The sequence below is a fragment of the Bos indicus x Bos taurus genome, chromosome 18 (assembly GCF_003369695.1).
Source record: "Bos indicus x Bos taurus breed Angus x Brahman F1 hybrid chromosome 18, Bos_hybrid_MaternalHap_v2.0, whole genome shotgun sequence".
In the NCBI taxonomy this organism is placed as follows: domain Eukaryota; kingdom Metazoa; phylum Chordata; class Mammalia; order Artiodactyla; family Bovidae; genus Bos; species Bos indicus x Bos taurus.
The window spans coordinates 593,218-613,402 of record NC_040093.1 but is presented as its reverse complement, the minus strand read 5'-3'; the positions used below and the strand labels follow the sequence as shown (position 1 = coordinate 613,402).

At 44.9% G+C, this 20,185-nt stretch overlaps 1 protein-coding gene across 1 annotated transcript in view; it reads right to left on the bottom strand.

Annotated features, from left to right (window-relative positions):
- The window catches only part of LOC113875905 (zinc finger protein 211-like), a 100,378-nt gene that overhangs the window by 36,983 nt on the left and 43,210 nt on the right, over nt 1-20,185 (bottom strand). The window contains exons 2-3 of the mRNA XM_027514604.1: nt 8,281-8,482; nt 7,323-7,361 (exon numbers count right to left, since the gene is read on the bottom strand). The gene's annotated coding sequence lies outside the window, so the exon portion shown is untranslated. The remainder of the gene's footprint in view (nt 1-7,322; nt 7,362-8,280; nt 8,483-20,185) is intronic.

The window sequence follows — 20,185 nt, the reverse complement described above, 5'->3', positions numbered from 1 at the left end:
TTCACAGACTCAGAGAGTAAGCCCCAAGTTAATATCATGAGAAGAGCAAAAGATTAGTCCACAAAATCAAAGTAAATAAACGAAATAAAGACTTTACTCAAAATGATGCACTTAATTTCAAATAAACAAAAGTAGAGATAATCAGATGTACTTAGAAGCAAACTACTGCTTAATCTAAGCACTGTATTGAACATGGAAAACCTGGAATTTAAGTCAACTTGTGCCAAACAATGGTAGTTGCAGTTCTATATGGATATTTGTCCCATGACTGAGATGTGTGGATAAACTGTGAGTAGATTTATATAATACAAATAATTTCAGGCTTAGGTTGAGAAGATAAAAATTTAAACGTGTTATAAAACACCAGAAGTGAGTTAGGAAAAAAGACTACGACTACCAGAGTTTTGATGGCTGTGGCTCTGACCCCTGAAGTTACTCCCCTGAGTACGTTATGTTACAAGATAAAAGAACTTTGCAGATGTAATTCAAGTAGCTAATTGTTTGACTTGAAAACAGAGATTATTCAGGTTGGCCTAATGTAATCACATGAGTTCTTAACGTAGAGAACTTGTTCTGGCTGAAACAGAAGTGGAAGTCAGGCAGATCTGAAGTGGGAGAAGAAATTCTCTACTTGACAATCTCCTGCTGTGGCTAGAATATAGAGGAATTCAGAGGGAAACTATGAGAAGGAATTAACTGTGCTTTGTGAGAGTGAAAGTGGACCTAGAGCTCCAGATGAACAGAAATAAATGAATCCATTATTATATTTGGGAGACTTCAACATCCCTCTACCAGAAAGGACAGCTCCAGCAGGCAGAAAATCAGTTAAGGACATATTTAAACTCAAAGCACCTTCAATCAATTTAATATAATTGATATCTACAAGACTACTTCATCAAAAAAGAGCAGATTGCATATTCTTCTCAAGCTCACATGGAATATGCACTACCACATTTTCTGGGCTATAAAATATACCTTAACAAACTTAAAAGAATAGAAATCACACAATGTCTGATCTCAGACAACAATGGAATTAAAGTAGAAATCAAAAAGATAAAGATAGCTGGAAAATCCCAAAATACATGGAGCTGAAAAAAACATAGTTTTAAATAATTCAAGGACACTTATGAGTCAGGAGAAATCTCAAGAGAAATTTCAAACTGCTTGAAACTAAATGAAAACAATTTACCAAAACTTGTGGGTTGCAGAGAAAGCAGTGCCTAGAGGAAAATTTACAGCATAAAAAGAATATACAAAATCATTAGTCTGAACTTCCATCCTAGAAAACTCTAAAAAGAAATGCAAATTAAATCCAAAACAGAAAAAGAAATAAAAATTAGAATAGAAACCAATGAAATGGAAAACAGGAGAGCATGGGTGTTCGATTTTCTCAAATGTTTTTACAGCATTTATTAATTTCTTTAAATGATACAGGCTTATTCAGATTGTCTATTCTTACTTTCTAGTGAAGAACTGCATCAATAATTACTAACCTTCCAAAGAAGAAAGCACCAGGCCCAAAGAGATTCACTAGTGAATTTTACCAAATATTTAAGGAAGATATTATATCAGTTATCTACAATCTCTTCCAGATGAAAAGTGCAGAGGAAATACTCCCTGACTCACTCTACGAGGCCAATATCACTCTAATACCAAAACCAGACAATGACACTACAAGGAAACTACGGACCAATATCTCTCATGAGCACAGAAGTGAACCCAACAATGTGTAAAAAGAATTATTCACCACAACCAAATGGAATTATCCTAGGTATGCAAGGCTAGTTTAATATTTAAATACAAATTAACTTTGGCCACCTGATACAAAGAGCTGACTCATTAGAAAAGACCCTGATGCTGGGAAAGATTGAAGGTAGGCAAAGGGGACGACAGAGGACAAGATGATTGGATGGCATCACCAACTTGATGGACATGAGTTTGAGCAAGCTCTGGGAGATGGTGAAGAACAGGGAAGCCTGGCGTGCTGCAGTCCATGGGGCTGCAAAGAGTCGGACACAACTGAGCAACTGAAAAACAACAATCACATCAACAGGCTAAAAGAAGAAAAATCACATGATCATATCATAGATGCAGAAAAAACATTTGAGAAAATCCAACATTTGAAGAAAATCTACAAAAATACAATAAATAGACATAATAAACATAGCATAATAAGTATCAGGTTGTGAAATAAAGATCTTACTCAAAATGATGCATTTAATTTCAAATAAACAAAAGCAGAGATGATCAGATATACTTAGAAGCAAACTGCTGCTTAATCTTACTTGTGAGAAGTTCAAAGCTTTTCCACGAAAATCAGGAACAAGGCAAGTATGTCTTGCTACCCATTGCTTTTCAGCATTGTCCTGGAAGTCCTAGCTAATTCAGTAAGACAAGAAAATAAAATGAAAAGGTATAGATTGGGAAGGGAGAAATAAAACTGTCTCTGTAAACAAGTGATAAGAAAGTCTCTATGTATAATACCTGAAAGAATCAACAACAAAAATTCTCAATCCAGTAAGAAATTATAGCAAGGTTGTTGCTATATGTCAGCAGTGAATGAATGGAATTTAAAATTTAAAATATATTACCATTTACATTAGCATCCCCCAAAATTAAATACTCAGGTACAAATCTAACAAAACATATACAAGAGCTATATGGAGAAAACTACCGAATTCTGATAAAAGATACCAAAGAAAAACTAAATAAATGGAAGAGACATCTCATATTTATGAAAGGAAGGTGCAATATTGTCATCCAAGTGTACACTGAATCTAAGAAGAGTTTTAGGATATAAGCTCATAATTCTAGAAGGAAGGTGTGAGAGAGGTCTAGTCACATTCAGATCCACAGGGCATAGCCCTGCCTTCTCTTCTGTAGAGTAACAGAACCTCAGATATCCTGATGGAGGGGAGTGCCAGTTTTATAGCCCACACGGACTGGGATTCATAGAGTCATAGAGTAACACCCCAACATGCAACACAGCAATGTCAGGCTGTTCCTGTTGCTGCTGTTTTTGAAGAAACTTTCCTCTCTTTATGAATCCACTCTGCTTGCAAACACTGCTTCTATCAATTCTCTTGACAGCAAGGCAGACAGTTTGTTGACTTAGCAAAATAAACCTTTATTCGAGTTCTATTTTGACTACTCTCCTTTGAGAACTATCTCACTTCAAATGTGTTAGAAAATGTATTTTCCCTCAGTTACTTACTTTCAGTTATGTCAATTTTTGATTTTCATTGTTGAAGACTTATCATCCCTTCCCATCTGTCTAAGAAGCTGGATTTTCATGAGTCTAGACCATAGTTTCACTCTTTATAGCTTGCTTCTTGTTCTTTTTAATGAACTGCTTCTCATTCTCTACACCTTAAGAATTAATTGACCCAAAATATTATACGTTAGTGTTTCCATGTTCAAAAACTATATAACTCTTAACAGTCTCTCATTTTCAGCATTGTGCCACTTCCTGATATTTATGTGTCATTTCTACCATAATGCATCTCTCTCATTTCCCCTCTCTGTCCCTCTTCTCTTTCCTGTTTTACCCCACGTGTTTGTTCTCTATCTCTGATCCAAGATCACACCTGGTCAGAAATAATTTACTAAATGTATGCAGTGACCTTGTACTCAGGCTCCATGAAAAGGGAACACAGGAAAGTGATGAACCATCTAGAGTGGCGTCCGGACTTGGAATCTTCTCCACATGGATGTACTTCTGGCAAAATGAGGAAGTGTTACTGAGCTGAAGTCAAGACAGGTTCTAGATGTCAGACATTCTCTCTCTCTCTCTGTTCTTCATACTATTTAGTGGAATCCAGAAGAATGGATGTGTGTTTAGACACAGTTACGAAACTTAAAATTTATAATGCCATTGTATTTCTGTTTTACGCTCTTCCATCTGCCTTCTGAAAACCTCTGTTGCCTCTTCACATTGCAGAGCCACGTACATTTCTATAATGCACTCTTGTAGATGATGCTAGATAACACAGTACATGGTTGGAGAGGGCCACCTGAACACAACTCAAGGTAAGTCCACGGGATTGTCCGCAGGACCGGGGAGGTGATGCAGGCTAAGGGTCAGGCCGCTTTGCTGTACTAGGAAATAAAGAGCACAGAAGGGAAGGCCTTGCAAGGTGAAGGACACAGCTACGGGATGGGGTATTTGGAGAAGAACAGGGCCTACAACCAGTTTATCTAGGGCTCCTGTTTGCTGGTGACACACGACCACTAGAGTAGAAGGGTAAGTCCAGGACCAAGAATATCCAATTGCAATAGAATAGTCTGTGTTCAAGGACTATTCAAAGATAGGTGCACACCTCACGACACAATATGTAAAAGTCAACATTGGAGAGCACTGCAGAAGGAGCAGTAAGAAAAGCAGGTGAGAGTCAAGAGAGGTGAGGATTAGTCCTGTATGGTATGTGAGAGTAGAACAGACGAGTAGAATAGACAAGTCATCAAAATGTCAGGAATTGGGAAGCAACACCAGAAATGAGGTGTAGCTGCTAGAACTGGCACAAAATACAAATCAAACACAGTAAGCTTCTTCTATAATCTGAACACAGGCTTTATGTCATGCCCTCCCCCAGGTGCCATTTAAGACCAGAAGCCTCCTGATGCATTTTGCTGTGACTGGATGAACAGTCATTTGTGAACCACTGAATGCACTCCATTCTACTCCCGGGATGAGCAAATACACATGGCAACCATGTGATGCAATTACTTAGAGAAAGACATTACAAAGTGTAGCCAGTACTAGGCCAGAATAGCTCAGCACACAGTAGTACACAGGAAAGAAAACTATTACAGAAAACTTCAGAGAGTCTTGCAAGAAAAGACCATGGTCCACGTAATTAGTAAACATGTCAATGATGGCAAATCCTGGCACAGGCAGGCATGAGGAAATGTCAGCTAGAAGACAGAAATAGGATCTAGGGTACTAGAGTGCTTTAGATCTGGACAAAGTCACCAGGTCAGGCAGAGGGCAAGCAAAATAGAATCCATTACAGTGACCAGTAGATGGCTGACCCTGAATCATTCTTTGTGAGGCTTCATGAAAGCAGAAGTTGGGGCTTTTCAAGGAGAGAAGAGGGCAGTGCACACACCTTATCCAACCAACCCCAGCACCTACTTAGGGACTTGGGGAAGGACGCACTGTCTGTGGTTCTGATGTAGGAAGGGCAGACCAGGCTCTAGGGTGAAAAGAGAGAGCAGGGAATACATCCGGCACAGAGGTGGGTGTGAGGACCTCACCCAGGGAGGTTTTAAGTTCAAGGTCCTCCAGCATCAAGGTACAACTGTCCGTGACCCTCATCAGTTTGACCCCACTCCTCTCAGAAGTGTAACGCACAGGGGTCAGCAGTTGCAGCTCGTGGCTCTAGAGCACGGGCTCAGTAGTTGTGGTGCACCTGCTTGGTTGCCTTGTGGCACGTGGGATCCTCCCAGACCAGGGATCGAACCTGTGTCCCCTGCATTGGCAGGTGGATTCTTAACCACTTGACCACCAGGAAGCCCTTCATTTAAGGTCTTAACATACAACTTTGCAGAACGCACAGAGGTTTGCTCAGCAAATTCAGACAGGATTCAATACTAGCTTAGACCTCCCACAGCACCCATTGAGGGTGGAAACATCTAAGCTTTCTATGGCCTCTCTTCCTGTATGGCTGCTCCTTGCCTAAGACTAAGCCACACAAACCCACCAGTCAATCTTGGATGCCCATGGCCCGCTTCCATTTCTGTGCAGCTCTCGCTGTCCTTCAGCAATGACAGCCTTCTCTGTCCAGCTAACCCTCATTCAAGTCACCCCAATCCCGCTAATTATCACAAATGACCATATTTGCCTCTGTCCATATCCACCAGGCTGAATGGATCATTCCAGGCCCCATTAACGTCCTCACAAAATATTGCTGAGTCCCTAGTGAAGTGAATAAGCAATAGCTCCGGTCTGCATGTCATCCTGCCTCAATCACTGCTATGCCTTGGCATCCAACTCATATCTACTCTTCTCTTGGAAGCCTTGGCCACTTACCAGGCTCTCATGTCTGATACACCCTACCTTTATGGCCACATCCCTCCCTCAACTGCATTTGAAAAGTGAAAGCGATAGTCGCTCAGTTGTGCCTGACTCTGCAACCCTATGTGCTGTAGCCTGCCAGGCTCCTGTCCGTGGAATTCTCCAGGTAAGGATACTGGAGTGGGTTGCCATTCCCTTCTCCAGGGGATCTCCCTGACCCAGGGGTCGAACCCAGGTCTCCTGCACTGAAGATTCTTTACCATCTGAGCCACCAAGAAACCCAATACCATCACTCAGGTACTCAAGCAAGAGCCCCAGTGCTCAGCCTCTATCCTCCACTTCCCATTCCCTGAACAGCATTAGGACTGTAACATGAAGATTATACCTCCTAAATGTGACCACAGGTCACTCACTTGGGTCCACATAGTAGCTACCACATTTTGGATATCTCCACTTGAATCCCTCTTTCGATTTCCCAATTTGTGAGTCCAGCTGCCAATTTGATGCCTCCACTTACTGGTCCCTGAAATACCTCAGATTCTTAATATGGTCAAAACAAAGCTTCTGATAAACCCAGTGATTATTACTCACACTATCAACTCCTCATCTCAGTTGGAGCTTCCATCCCTACAGCTGTTAAGACCAAACACCCTGGGGTTATCTCTGGTTTCTCTGTTTCACTTCTCACTGTCCAAAATAGAAAATCTAGTTGCCCCTTTTTAGAACATGCATCCAGACTTCAACCTCATCTACTAAACCACAACTCTGGCCCATTAACTCTCAGCTAGACTATGTCAGTAGCCTCTACCGGGATTTGCCTCACTCCTCTCACTCCCACAGTCTGTTTTCCACTCTACATACAGTCAGAGATAGCTTTTGAAGACCTTGATAATATCACCTCCCTCCTCTGATTGAAACCACCCAATAACTCCAGAATAGATGCTCAATTTCTCAGGTATTCATCCTATATTTCATGTTCATACCAGATAAGGATACCTGTGCTTTCTCAACACCCCCACCTTAATTTTATTATTTTTTTTCCCACCTTAATTTTAATACTAAGTATTTGCACATGGTGGTACCAGCTCCTGGGTTAACTTTCCACACTACTTTACGATGGTTGCCAGAAATGGAAATATAACCATATAACCTCTAATATGGACTTAAGACTCTGGGCATGGGGTTTCTCAAGGGTGCCCAGAGCCAAGGATTAGGAAGATGGCACCTAAGAGTTCCTGGATTCCACAAACCAGAAAACATGTGAGTGAGGGTTAGAGCCAGAAAGGAACTAGGACCCTCTACATACCCGTTTTGTTTCTATAAGTACTTCTGCAGCCTTGGGACTCTGTGGAAAGAGACAGACCTTAGAAAAATGTAACAGCGGGGACAGAAAGGTTGAGGCTCATGTCACCCCATATGCATCCTTGCCTAGCCCAAGCCAGGTGACCTCAATTTGGTCGTCTGACCTCGGTGCACTTTGTCGATCCTTACCAGCAGTGTGACCTTGAACAAGATTCAACCTCCTAGTGCCTCAGCGTTCTCATCACTCCCCTCAAATCTGTTTTTCCTTTGAATAGCCTTGGGAAACATTTTAAAAGCAAATGTAAATCCTGTTCCCCTTTTTGTTCAAAACTCTCCACACCTTCTTGCTGCTGCTGCTAAGTCGCTTCAGTCGTGTCTGACTCTGTGCGACCCCACAGAAGGCAGCCCACCAGGCTCCTCTGTCCCTGGGATTCTCCAGGCAAGAATACTGGAGTGGGTTGCCATTTCCTTCTCCAATGCATGCAAGCATGCATGCTAAGTCGCTTTAGTCGTGTCCGACTCTGTGTGACCCCATGGACAACAGCCCACCAATCTCCTCTGTCCATGGGATTCTCTAGGCAAGAATACTGGAGTGGGTTGCCATGTCCTTCTCCCCACACCTTCTTAGGTCCCGACAATAAAGATACAAAGAGTGTCAGCCTGACAGTCCGGGCATGACTCCGCTTCTCATTGTCTGGGTCCTGCAGACATCAGATGCACCCAGGTTTCCTGAATCCTCCCGCCACAGTCCGACCTCCAAGCCTCTGCAGCTGCGGGTCCCTCCGCCCATCACCCTGTCCCACGCGCCATCACACAGTCCATCACACACAGGGACCACCCACGACCGCCTCACCGTCCTGGAGCCCGGGGCCTGGGCTGCGGGCACGTGAGCAGGAGCCTCGCACTCGGGCTTTCGTGTCCGGTGGGGTGAGGGCAGTGCGCGCCCGAAGGACGAAGTTTACCTGAGGCTGGTCCCTCAGCGCCGCCGCCTCCAGCGACTCTGGGCGTGGCGGGCCCAGGAACGGCGGGGAGACTCGGGCGAGGCGGTCCCCAGGCGGCGTCTCCGAAGCTCAGACCCGTCTCTGTGCAGCGACGACAGTCCCTCCCATCGAACGTTCTCGGTCCCATCGCCCAGTCCTAACAGGCCTCCGGACCTGAACGGACCTAGAGCAGTTAAAACGGCCGCCTTAGGGAGGAGGCCGGAAGTCCCGCCCCAACGAGGTGTGCTTTGAACGGAAATTGCCTGTTTCCTGGTAATTCATTCGTTATCCATGCTGCCCTTTACTCTGAACATCCCGGGTAATGTAGTTCGAACACACGAGCAAGTCAATGGCAAAGGCTCTCCCTACGAGACTTTGAGGAGAAAGAGAAAAGGCTAAGCTCCCCAGTGAGCGTCGCTGGGAAACGATGACTCCAGTTCTAAGGACAGAGACGCGGCTTTTCTTCTTCATAAAGGAGCCACACTAGAATCTGTGGGATCAGTCTGCAGTGGATCACCGAAGTGTTTGTGTTACGAAACGGAACTTGTCCACTGGCTCCACAAAGCCGATCTAGTGCCACCTGGTGGCGATGAAAGAAAGTACAAAATTTATTGCAGGGCACCCAGCAAGGGAGTGGGGGACAAGACTCAAATCCACTCCCGCGGGGTCTTTGAGTTAGGGGTGCTTTTTAAAATATTTATGTATTTGACTGTGTCTGATCTTAGTTGCAGCATGTTGGCTCTTCAGTTGCAATGCGTGGGCTTGTCCAGAAGCACATGAGATCTTAGATCCTCTACCAGGATGGAACCCGTGGCTCCTGCACGGTCAAGTCCCAGTCTCTTTTTATTGATTCTCACGAAGAACAAGTTAAATGCTATCATTTGCCTGCAAATCCCAGTCAGGAACTGAGCCTGAAGGAGCTCCAATAAGTCACCTGAAGATTCTCAGGTGAAAAACCCATTCTGACACCCTAGTGTCCTGTAGCACTGGCCTCCCGAAGCGTGGCTTCATGGCGTCAGCTTGGACTGTGAGCGTCAGGAGGAGCGCAGGGTGGCTGGGCTCAGTGTGTCACCACTGCCACACCCTCCTAATGGGAACTCGGCCCTTCCCCTCCTCTGAAGACCAGGGGACAGGATCTCTGCTTATCCCTGTTTACAGGGGGTCAGGGAGGGTAGAGGGTGGGTGACTGTCATTTCTCTGTGAGTCAAGGCAATGGGACCCAGGGTGTGAACCCAACAACTAGGCTGCAAACCCAGGCTGCCTGACCCAGGCTTGGAGAGACTGACCCCTGCCGTCCTATTTCCCTCCACACTGGGCTTTTGAGATGTACTGTCCATCCTGATGGCACTTAATCCATCTAACGGTCCTGCTCCAACCCACCATCACCCATATGGAACAGGAAAATGGGCAAACACTACAAAGCAAGGGTTTATTATTCAGTCTGGACTTTAGAAATTGACGAACGACATATTATGGCGGATTAATCTTTATTTTCCCCTGCTTGGGCCGTGTGGCATGTGGCTTGTGAGATCTTAGTTCCCCAACTAGGGACTGAACCTGGGCCTCAGACAGTGAAAGAGCAAAGTCCTAACTGCTAGACCGTTAGGAAATTCCCAGGGTATATTAATCTTAAAAATGTATGGTACATGTGTCCCATTATGCATAACAAAACCTGAAAAAGCTCAGGACACAGTTTTCCACCACTGAAAGCAAATCTTAACAATCACATTATTCAACCAGTGAAGATGGATGACTCTTCAATGTACATCTTTGTCCTACTTGTTAAAAAAAAAAAAAAGAAAAAACGAAACGAAAATAGCCAAAGTTCATAAAGTAGGCAGAAGACAAAAGTGGGTATTTTATAAGATAGAGCAAATGAAGAAAGAGACCAAACATATGAAAAAAAAAAAAATGCTAATCATGAATTCTTAGAGGGAAAAAAAAAAACAAACCAGCAAGACAGCATGATAAACTTACTAAAAGGGCTAAAATTACTAACGACTGACCAAATAAAGTATTCACTAGGATGTGGAGAAACCGGAACCCTCATACAGTGCTGGAAAGAATGTAAAAAAACACAATTACTAGGTCACAAATTGTTAGCTTCTTCAAAAGCTAAATAGTCACAGGCCTCATGATTCAGACACAGCAATATTCTTCGACCAAAAAATAAAAGAAATAAATATCCTTATAAAAACTGTATACAAATGTTTGCACCAACTTATTTTCTACAGTCAAAATCTGGAAATATCCAAAATGCACATAAACAAGTGAATGTTTCTGTTCATTTCAGTCACTCAGTCGTGTCTGACTCTTTGTGACCCCATGGACTGCAGCATGCCAAGCTTCCCTGTCCATCACCAACTCCCAGAGCTTGCTCAAACTCATGTGCATTGAGTCGGTGATGCCATCCAACCATCTCATCCTCTGTTGTCCCCTTCTCCTCCTGCCTTCAATCTTTCCCAGCATCAGGGTCTTTTCCAGTCAGTCAGTTCTTCGCATCAGGTGACTGAAGTATTGGAGTTTCAGTATCAGTCCTTCCAATTACTATTCAGGACTGATTTCCTTTAGGATTGACTGGTTTGATGTCCTTGCAGTCCAAGGGACTCTCAAGAGTCTTCTCCAACACCACAGTTCAAAAGCATCAATTCTTCAGCACTCAGCTTTCTTTATGGTCCGACTCTCACATCAGTACATGACTACTGGAAAAACCATAGCTTTGACTAAACGGACCTTTGTTGGCAAAGTAATGTCTCTGCTTTTGAATATGCTGCCTAGGTTTGTCATGAACAAGTGAATGGTTAAATAGCAGTATATCTAAAGAGGATTGAACCAAGAAAAAGGAGGGGGATGAACCATTCATATAACATCTATATTACAAATATAACATCACATAAAATAATTATAGGAAAAAAGCAACACTTAAGGATTCCATCATATAAATTCTAGAAAATGTAAAGGTATCTATTATAAAGGAAAGCAAATAGTAGTTGTGGCGTACAGGCTCAGCTGCCTCGAGGTGTGTGAAATCTTGCTCGACCAGGGATTGAATCTGTGTCCCCTGAATTGGCAGGTGGGTTCTTACCCACTGTACCACCAGGAAAGTCTCAATATTTCATTTTAAATATGTACACTTTACTACAGGTAAATTATACCTATATAAAGCTTAAAAAAAAAAAAAACAACACTGAGATGTACATCCTCCTTTCTTTGAAAACAGATTTGGCAACCCTATACTGAAGGAAAGTTACATGGCTCAAAATAGCCTGGAGTTAAAACTCACCTCCGGGTCCTCCCCACTATTCTATGCAAAACAAAGAACTCTCTCACTCAAAGAAAAAAATGGACATTAAGGTTGATTAGGCCCAGCCGGTCCCAGCCTCTGGCTGATCTCCAGAATTCCTTGACCCAGCTGTTTAAGAGATAACTACTCTGAACAATCTTGGAGAAGAACAGGCCCCCTTAAGATAGATTTCCACATATATACCTATATATAGTTACTCTTTTCTTGGGTTAGTGCAGCAGCTCACTAATCTGATTGCTGCCCCTTCTCGCCTCATTAAATGTGGTCTGTTCCTGTAAAGTGCTAGTCTGGTTCTTTTTCATTGGGAGGTTGAGGTTCCTTCTCTTTTTCCACCTCTTCCGAGCATGGAAGCCTGCCAAGCTCACTTTCCCGCCCAGGCTTTCAAGACCTCCTTGAGAGGCCACCCTGTGCCTTCATGAGCGGTACAAGTCCTGTCTAAGGGGTTTATTGGTTTTCCACATACCCCAAGGAATATTGGCCTCTCTCTCTCTTCCTCTTTTCTCTATACTTTCTTTTCCACGAGACTGACCAACTCCAGGACAGAGGCCTTTTGCCATTCAACCTCCCTCCATCCACCATAAATCCTTGCCTGACCCAGTAGCCCAGGGAAGCTCGGATGGTACTCTAGGGCGCCATAGACTATCGTCCTTTCCGGGTTCCCGGGGAACCCTCCGGCCAAAAGGCCCTCTGGGGAAGGTACCTGGGGACGCCCCTCCCTCCTTCTCCCTGCTGGGTCAAAAGATTAGGTGACGACCTTTTCTCTTAATCAGACAGTTGCTAGCCATTTGCTATGGGGTCAAGCCAATCCGTCCTGCGGAACTCTCCCTTGGCCTGAGTAAAACGAAACCTCAAACCTCTACTCTTGACCAATCTCAAGGTTGATAAACGCGAGTCACTTTGCACTCAAATTTGGCCTTAACACAAACTGGATAACCAAAACCACAGGCCTGAGTTTGGGACTTTTGATTTCAATATTTTATCAGATCTCACAAACTTCCTCAAACGGAATGGCAAATGGTTGGAGGTCCCCTATATTCAAGCCTTCTGGGACCTTAAAAGCCGTCCTTCTCTCTGCAATGACTGTTCTACCTATCAAATCCCCCTCTGCTCTCTCTCCCACTCCACTAAAAACGAATCCAAATCTAAAGCCCCTAAAAGGCCCACTAAACCCTCAGCCCCCGATTTTGACCCAGCAGATAAGCCTCCTTCCTATCACCCTGGAGATGAGGCTTCCGGACACAAGACCCCACCCTCTAGCCCTTCCTCCTCCAAAACAGGAAGCGATGACTCCAAAACCCCAAAAGAGATTTCTACCCTCCGCCACCCACCCCCCCACCCCGGCCCCCAATCAGCCAGGACCCAAAGCAAACAGGTTTCCTCTCAGAGAGGTAGTGGGACCAGAGGGCCCTACACGGGTTCATGCGCCTTTCTCAATTTCTGATATAAGCCAAATTGAAGAAAAATTGGGATCCTTTTCAGAAAATCCTACTAGATATAGGAAGGAATTCCCTGGCCTTAGCCAAGCATATCATTTAACCTGGAAGGATCTTATTACATCCTAAATGCCACTTTGACTCCGATGCAAAGGAACGGATCTGGCAGGCAGACTGGGCTCATGCTGATCAGCTCCATAACCAAGATAGGACTAACCCGGTGGCTGATGATGCAGTCCCTTTAACTGAGCCACGGTAGACATATCAAGCGGGCGATGCCGACATCCTGTACCTGCCTCACATGATCACCTGTTTACTAGAAAGTGAAGTGAAGTGAAGTCACTCAGTCGTGTCTGACTCTGTGACCCCATGGACTGTAGCCCACCAGGCTCCTCCATCCATGGGATTCTCCAGGCAAGAATACTGGAGTGGGTTGCCATTTCCTTCTCCAGGGGATCTTCCTGACCCAGGGATTGAACCCAGGTCTCCTGCACTGTTAATGCTAAAAAGCTCTCACATTCATGTTAACTACAATAAGATTAGGGAAGTGACTCAAGAAAAAGATGAAAATCCTGCCCTTTTTCTTTCACAGCTTACTGAGGTGAGGCAGTCCAAAAATACACTAATCTAGATATTTCCACCCTCGCTGGACTTCTGTACCTACACGTCCAGTTCATAAGCCAGTCAGCCCCCAATATTCACCGAAAACTATGCCAGTTAGAGAAGGGCCCCGAAACCCCTCAGTGAAATCTCCTAGAAACAGCCTTTTAAGTTTTCAACAATGGGGAGGAAGAAGCAAAAAAAGAAAAAGAAAAGGAAAGAAGGTCAAATATGCTTTATTCGCTGCAGCTAGCCAAGAAAAAAATTCAACCCCTTTGGCCCATCAACCTCAGCCCACAAGTATGGGACCTAACCCTCCAGGCCCCTGCTTCAGATGCAACCAAACGGGACACTGTGCTAAGTCCTGCCCCAATCCCGGCCACCCACCAAACCCTGCCTCAGCCGCAAACAATGGGGCCACTGGAAAATGGATTGTCCTCAGGCAATACCCACCAAATCTCGGGGTCCACCCCAGGCCCAACAACAATGGGCTGGGAACCAGACTCAGGGGGGCCCTGGCATCCCAGACCATGGTTCCTCGGATGAGGTGAGAGATGATCCAATTGTGCCTGAGTTATTCCAGTGAAAAGCCCAAGCTCCAGACCCCAAGTCGCCCCGTACAGACGGACTTGGAGCTTCGGTTAATTGGCACGGTGGCCAGACACAAAGTCTTGTTCCTAACAGACACTGGAGCGGCCTCTTCACTTTTAACCTCCTTTAAGGGCCCTCTCCAACCTTCAGAAGTGGCCGTCAAAGGGGTCTCAGGCATCCCTTTTTATCCCCAAATAACCTTCCTCTCCTTTGTTCCTTTGGCAAAACAACACTAACACATTCTTTTATAGTAGTTCCTCAATGCCCAACGGCATTGATGGGACGTGATCTTCTGGCTAAGCTGCAAACTTCTATAAACCTCCCATTCTTAGATCCCATATCAGTTCTTTGAATCCAAGTGGCACCCGAACTCGTGGCCAGCCTTCACTCCCAAAACCTGCCCCCCCACCTTTCCCCAACAGATCCTCAGATCTGACACTGAAGCCCCATCGGTAGCCCGACACCATTCCCCGGTACAGGTTTTTCTTAAAAGTCCCTCTCAGGTGATAACCCAAACTCAGTATACCCTGCCCACAGAATCCCGACAAGGACTTAAACCAATAATCTCCCAACTGCTCAAAGCCGGCCTTTTGCAACCTATCTGTTCTCCTCATAATACTCCTAAACTGGCAGTCAAAGAGGGACCCCACTCCTGGCGTCTAGTTCAAGATCTTTGCAAGATTACTGAGGCCATAATACCGTACACTCCGCGGTCACTAATCCCTACGCCCTTCTCTCACATATCCCCCTGACACACCCTACTTCACGGTACTGGGCCTCAGAGATGCTTTCCTGACTATACCCCTACACCACGCCTCACAGCCCTATTTGCCTTCACCTGGACGGACCCAGACACATATCAATCTCAACAGTTAACTCGGACTGTTTCACCACAAGGGTTTAGCGATAGCCCTCATTTTTTCGGTCAAGCCCTCCAAAGAGACCTACAAACTTTAGACTTAGGCTCTACGACCTTACTCCAACATGTAGATGATTTATTGTTATGTAGTTCCTCTCTCCGTGACTGTGTAGTCCACACTGAGACAGTATTAAATGCCCTAGGCAACTGGGGCTAGAGAGTCTCACTCTCCAAAGCACAAATTGCTTCCACCAGCATCAATTACATGGGATTGCTTCTCACTCCCACATCCAAATCCCAGCTTAGAGATTTCATGTTTTGACACAGACCTCCAGGCCCCAAACCAAGAGGGAACTTCTTTCTCTATTAGGTCTATTAAACTTCTTCCAAATATGGGTCCCAAATTTTGCCCTCCATGCAAAACCTCTCTACCAAGCTACTCGAGGAAACTTAGATGAACACTTACTGGCCCCCACCTCTCTCCACACCCCCATACAAACTCTTATCAAACATTTATTACAGGCCCCTTTTCTTTACTTCCCAGATTACACCAAGCCTTTTTTCCTTTTTGTACATTCTCGACAAGGACATGCCTCAGGGATTCTGTGCCAAAAAAGTGGGGGCATATGGGGCCTTCTAGCTCACTTATCTAAACAACTCGATCCCGTCACACTCGGATGGCCACCCTGTCTCCAGGCCTTAGCTGCAACCACCCTCTTGTTAACCACCCTAACCCGAAATGCTCCTCTAAATGTATGCTCACCTCATTCCTTCAAAGATTTGCTCTCTCATCAGGCTTTCCTTTCTCTGCCCCTTGCTCGACTACAGATCCTCCACGTACACCTCCTCGACCCATCCCTTTCTTTTATGCCTTGTAAACCTCAATCCTGCTAGCTTACTCCCTACACCAGATCCAGAAGCAGGACACCTATCTCATGATTGTGTTCAGACCTTAGATATGACACTTAATCCCTTTGAACATATAACTGATCAGCCCCTTACTGACCCCAAAGTCCCATCCTGGTTCACAGATGGCAGTGCCCAGACGTAAGCCCCGTTTGGGGCTGGATACGCTGTAGTCCAGGGACGGCCTGGCAAAGGTATTCCCCCTTGCCTCATCAAGTCAGCCACACTCCCAGCTCACACATCCTCACAACAGGCTGAACTGATAGCTCTTACACAAGCCTTGACCCTAGCCAAAGACCAAAAGCTAAACATTTACACTGATTCCAAATATGTCTATAACATACTACATTCTAACGTTATAATCTGGAGGGACAGGGGATTCCTCACTCAGAAGGGCACACCTATTCTCAATGCTTCTTTTATTTCTGAACTCCTCCATGTGGCTCAGCTCCCAAAACAAGCTGCTGTAATACATTGCTGGGGACATCAGCGACATGGTCATATCTCCTTTTATAACCATATAGCAGATCACAAAGCACAGCGGCAGGCCGCCTCTGTTAGTCCTGTCTTTACTATAGCCCAAACTGACGAGCCTAACATCCACACATTACTTTCATATTTACATTCCCTTTTCCACCCCTCTGCAAAAGTACTTAATACTTAAGGCTTTCCTTCAGAACTTTATTGAGCTAAGGACAATGCAACTTATTTAAATAATCTGACCCAAATTTGTACCATCTGTCAGTGGACAAATCCTAACATTCACCTCCCTCCTTTCCCCACCCACCAAATTTGCTAACATCTTCCTGCACAAGACTGGCAGGTAGATTTCACCCACATGCCACCCATAAAAAGGGTTAAACTTCTCCTAGTCTTCGTAGATACATTTTCTGAATGGATCGAAGCTTTCCCGACTACTAACAAACGAGTCCCTACTGTGGCTTGCCTTATTCTTCCTGAAATCCTCCCCAGGTTTGGAATGCCTTCCTCCCTCCAGTCTGACAACGGGCCCCATTTCACATCCCAAATCACCCAAAATATTGCATGAGCCCTTCAAGTTCCTTAGAGGTTTCACATTCCTTATTATCCCTGGTCTTCCGGTAAGGTTGAGAGAGCTAACTGAGCCCTAAAAGAAACTGACCAAATTAACAATTGAATTTCATCAAGACTGAACTAAACTCCTCCCTTTAGCCCTCTTAAAGGTCTGGGCCTTACTTAAAAAAAAAAAAAAAAAAAAAAAAAACCCTTAAACATCAGTCCATTTGAGGCCATGTATGGGAGGCCCATAGTACCTTTGGGTCTTCCCCACTCCCAGGACAGTCCCAGACTGCCATCCCACCTTCCTTTTCCTTTACTTGCCCAGATACGAGATGCCCTTTGGCAACATAAGGATGACTTACTCCCTTGACCACACCCTGATCGTCCATACCCATACCTTCATTTGGAGACAAAGTTTATATGACAACTCAGTCCCACTCAGATCTAACCCCAAAATGGCAAGGTCCCTACACGATAATTCTGCTGACCCCTACCATTGCAAAATTAAAAGAAATCACCCCTTGGGTACACATCACTCAGTTAAAAAAAGGTTATGCAGCCCAATGATGAAAATGCTTGCCAGACTAATACTTATCAAGTTTCTCATACAGGCCCTACAACTCTAAAGTTCTCACGGCTTCCACCGGCCCCAACTGGCGATGGATGAGCCTGTTGGTTTCACAGCTGCAATTATTCCTGGAACAACTTCTGGCAGATATCTGGGTCTTGAGTCCTCAAGGATCCACGTTCGAACATGTTGAAGATTACATCTTCACCCTGTGGCTGCAGGGGACCCTTTACAACTTCCACCCCTTTGAAATCCAATTCTTTTCCATAGTAATCTATCTTATACTCACTTCCCCAAATGTTGTTCAACATCATCTTCTTGTCCTCCCTTCTTCCTCTGACCCACGAGCTCCTTCAAAATCCTAACCTCAACTATCTATTCCAGACCCTTAATTTAACCCATACCCTTCTCAAGGCTTCTAACCCACAACTGACTGCTGGATACGTCTATCTGTAACTCCCCTGGGAGATTTAGCCCTCTCCACATCCATCCTTGACTGGACCACAGGTAACATGTCCCTACACCACTCATACCATGGGGAGCCTTTAGTCATCTCATATCTTAAATATCTTCACACTAGTGACCAAATCCGAAATTCAGACATACTCTTAGAATCTTTACTCACCGAACTCCCCTCCTTCAATGGAAAACCTCCAATAGGAGGCCCTATCGCCCAGAGAGTAACACTGTTACAACCAGCTCCTTTTTGCACATCCAGAAATTACTGAAACAGTTCATAGGACCAACCTGTGGGCACAATCCCTAACTGCATGTGCAACCATATCTCCACCTTACTCTTTGCCACTGGGAAGGCTATATTTGTTTCTGGTCCTACAGGACACTCTTTAACCTTTACAGGGCGGTTTCTCTCTGCATACTCCTCCTCCTCTCCTGTTGTTGGGGCCACCTTAGTGGGGTCTCTGAGTGTCCTTGAACGAACGATCAAACCCCCCTCAAGTCCTCTTTGCCTCGACTTCAGCTGCTGTACTACGACATCTGGCCTGTTTTTCCTGTGTGGGACATCTACATGCCTCTGTCTACCTACTAACTGCACCAGGACCTGCACCCTGGTATACTCCAGTCCAAACATTTTAATAGCCCCCAATGACCAACCCTTGCCTCTTCCTCTCATCCACAAGTGAATAAAACACGCCATTCATTTCATTCCACTCTCAGTAGGACTGGAAATAGTGGCTGGAATTGGAACAGGAACCGCCGGCTTAACCACCTCCATCCAAAACTACCAGACACTATCTCAAGACCTGTCAGACAGCCTCCAGGAAATAGCTCAAGGCCTAATAACTATCCAAAATCAACTCAATTCCTTGGCGGCCATTAGATCTACTCACTGCAGACAAGGGAGGGCTGTGCCTTTTTCTAGAAGAATCCTGCTGTTTCTAGGCCAACCAGTTGGGTATTGTCCAAGGAGCTGCAAAAAACCTTACCCAGATTGAGCCTCACGCATCCTCCAGAGACTAAGCAACTCCTGGCAGTCACGGTTAACAGATTGTAACTGGACGCCTTGGGGTTTACCCCTTCTCGGACCACTCATTTTTATCACCCTCCTACTCACCTTTGGACCTTGTTTGTTGAATCTTTTCCAGGGATTCCTCCAAGACCAAATCCGAGCAATTTCCCAAGACCAAGTCAAGACTGTTCTTTTGCTCAAGACCCTGACGGCTAAAATAAGAGAATTAATACTACGGGCCTGAGACTTCCTTCCTCCCAGACCACAAACCCCTGACCCTCATTTATCAGTACGAAGAAGCCCTGAACATTAACGACACCCACCTCTCTTTCTCCATGTATATATATTCCTTAGGGTCTGGAATGAAGGAAAGTTACACTGCCCAAAATAGCCTGGAATTAAAACTCCCCTCCTGCTCCTCCCCACCATTCTATGCAAAACAAAGAACTCTCTCACCAGAAGGAAAACATGGACATTAAGGTTAATTACACCCAGCTTCTAGTGGGTCCCAGCCTCAGGCCGATCTCCAGAATTCCTTGACCCAGCCATTTAAGAGATAACTACTCCGAACAACCCTGGAGAAAAACAGGCCCCCTTAAGACAGTAGATTTCCATATATATTCCCATATATACTCACTCTTTTCTTGGGTTAGTGCAGCAGCTCACTAATCTGACTGCTGGCCCTTCTTGCCTCATTAAAGGTGATCTGTTCTTGTAAAGCACCGGTCTTGTTCTTTTTCCGAACCTTGCCTTCTCTAACTCCCTTACCCTACATATTCTGACTCCACCATCTTTCTAGTCATGACCTCTGGGGGTCATCTCTCCTCAGTGGCAGCAAATACTAGTGAGTAATAGAGGATATTTCCACTTCAGTTAACAGGAATGCTCACTGGGTCACAAGAGACACATCCCTGGACTACTTTTCTCTACCTTCCACTTCCTGCCTATGTAGCACTGGCCTTGAGGTGAACATTAAAGAGAGGTTACAAAAATCTGCAAAACTTTCCAATTATCTTCTCTCACAGTGACCTCAGCTACACAAGAAACACACGCCTGGAGGTCCTCGGGACTTCCCTGGTGGTCCAGTGGTTAAGAAAAACATGCTGGAGGTCCCGAGATT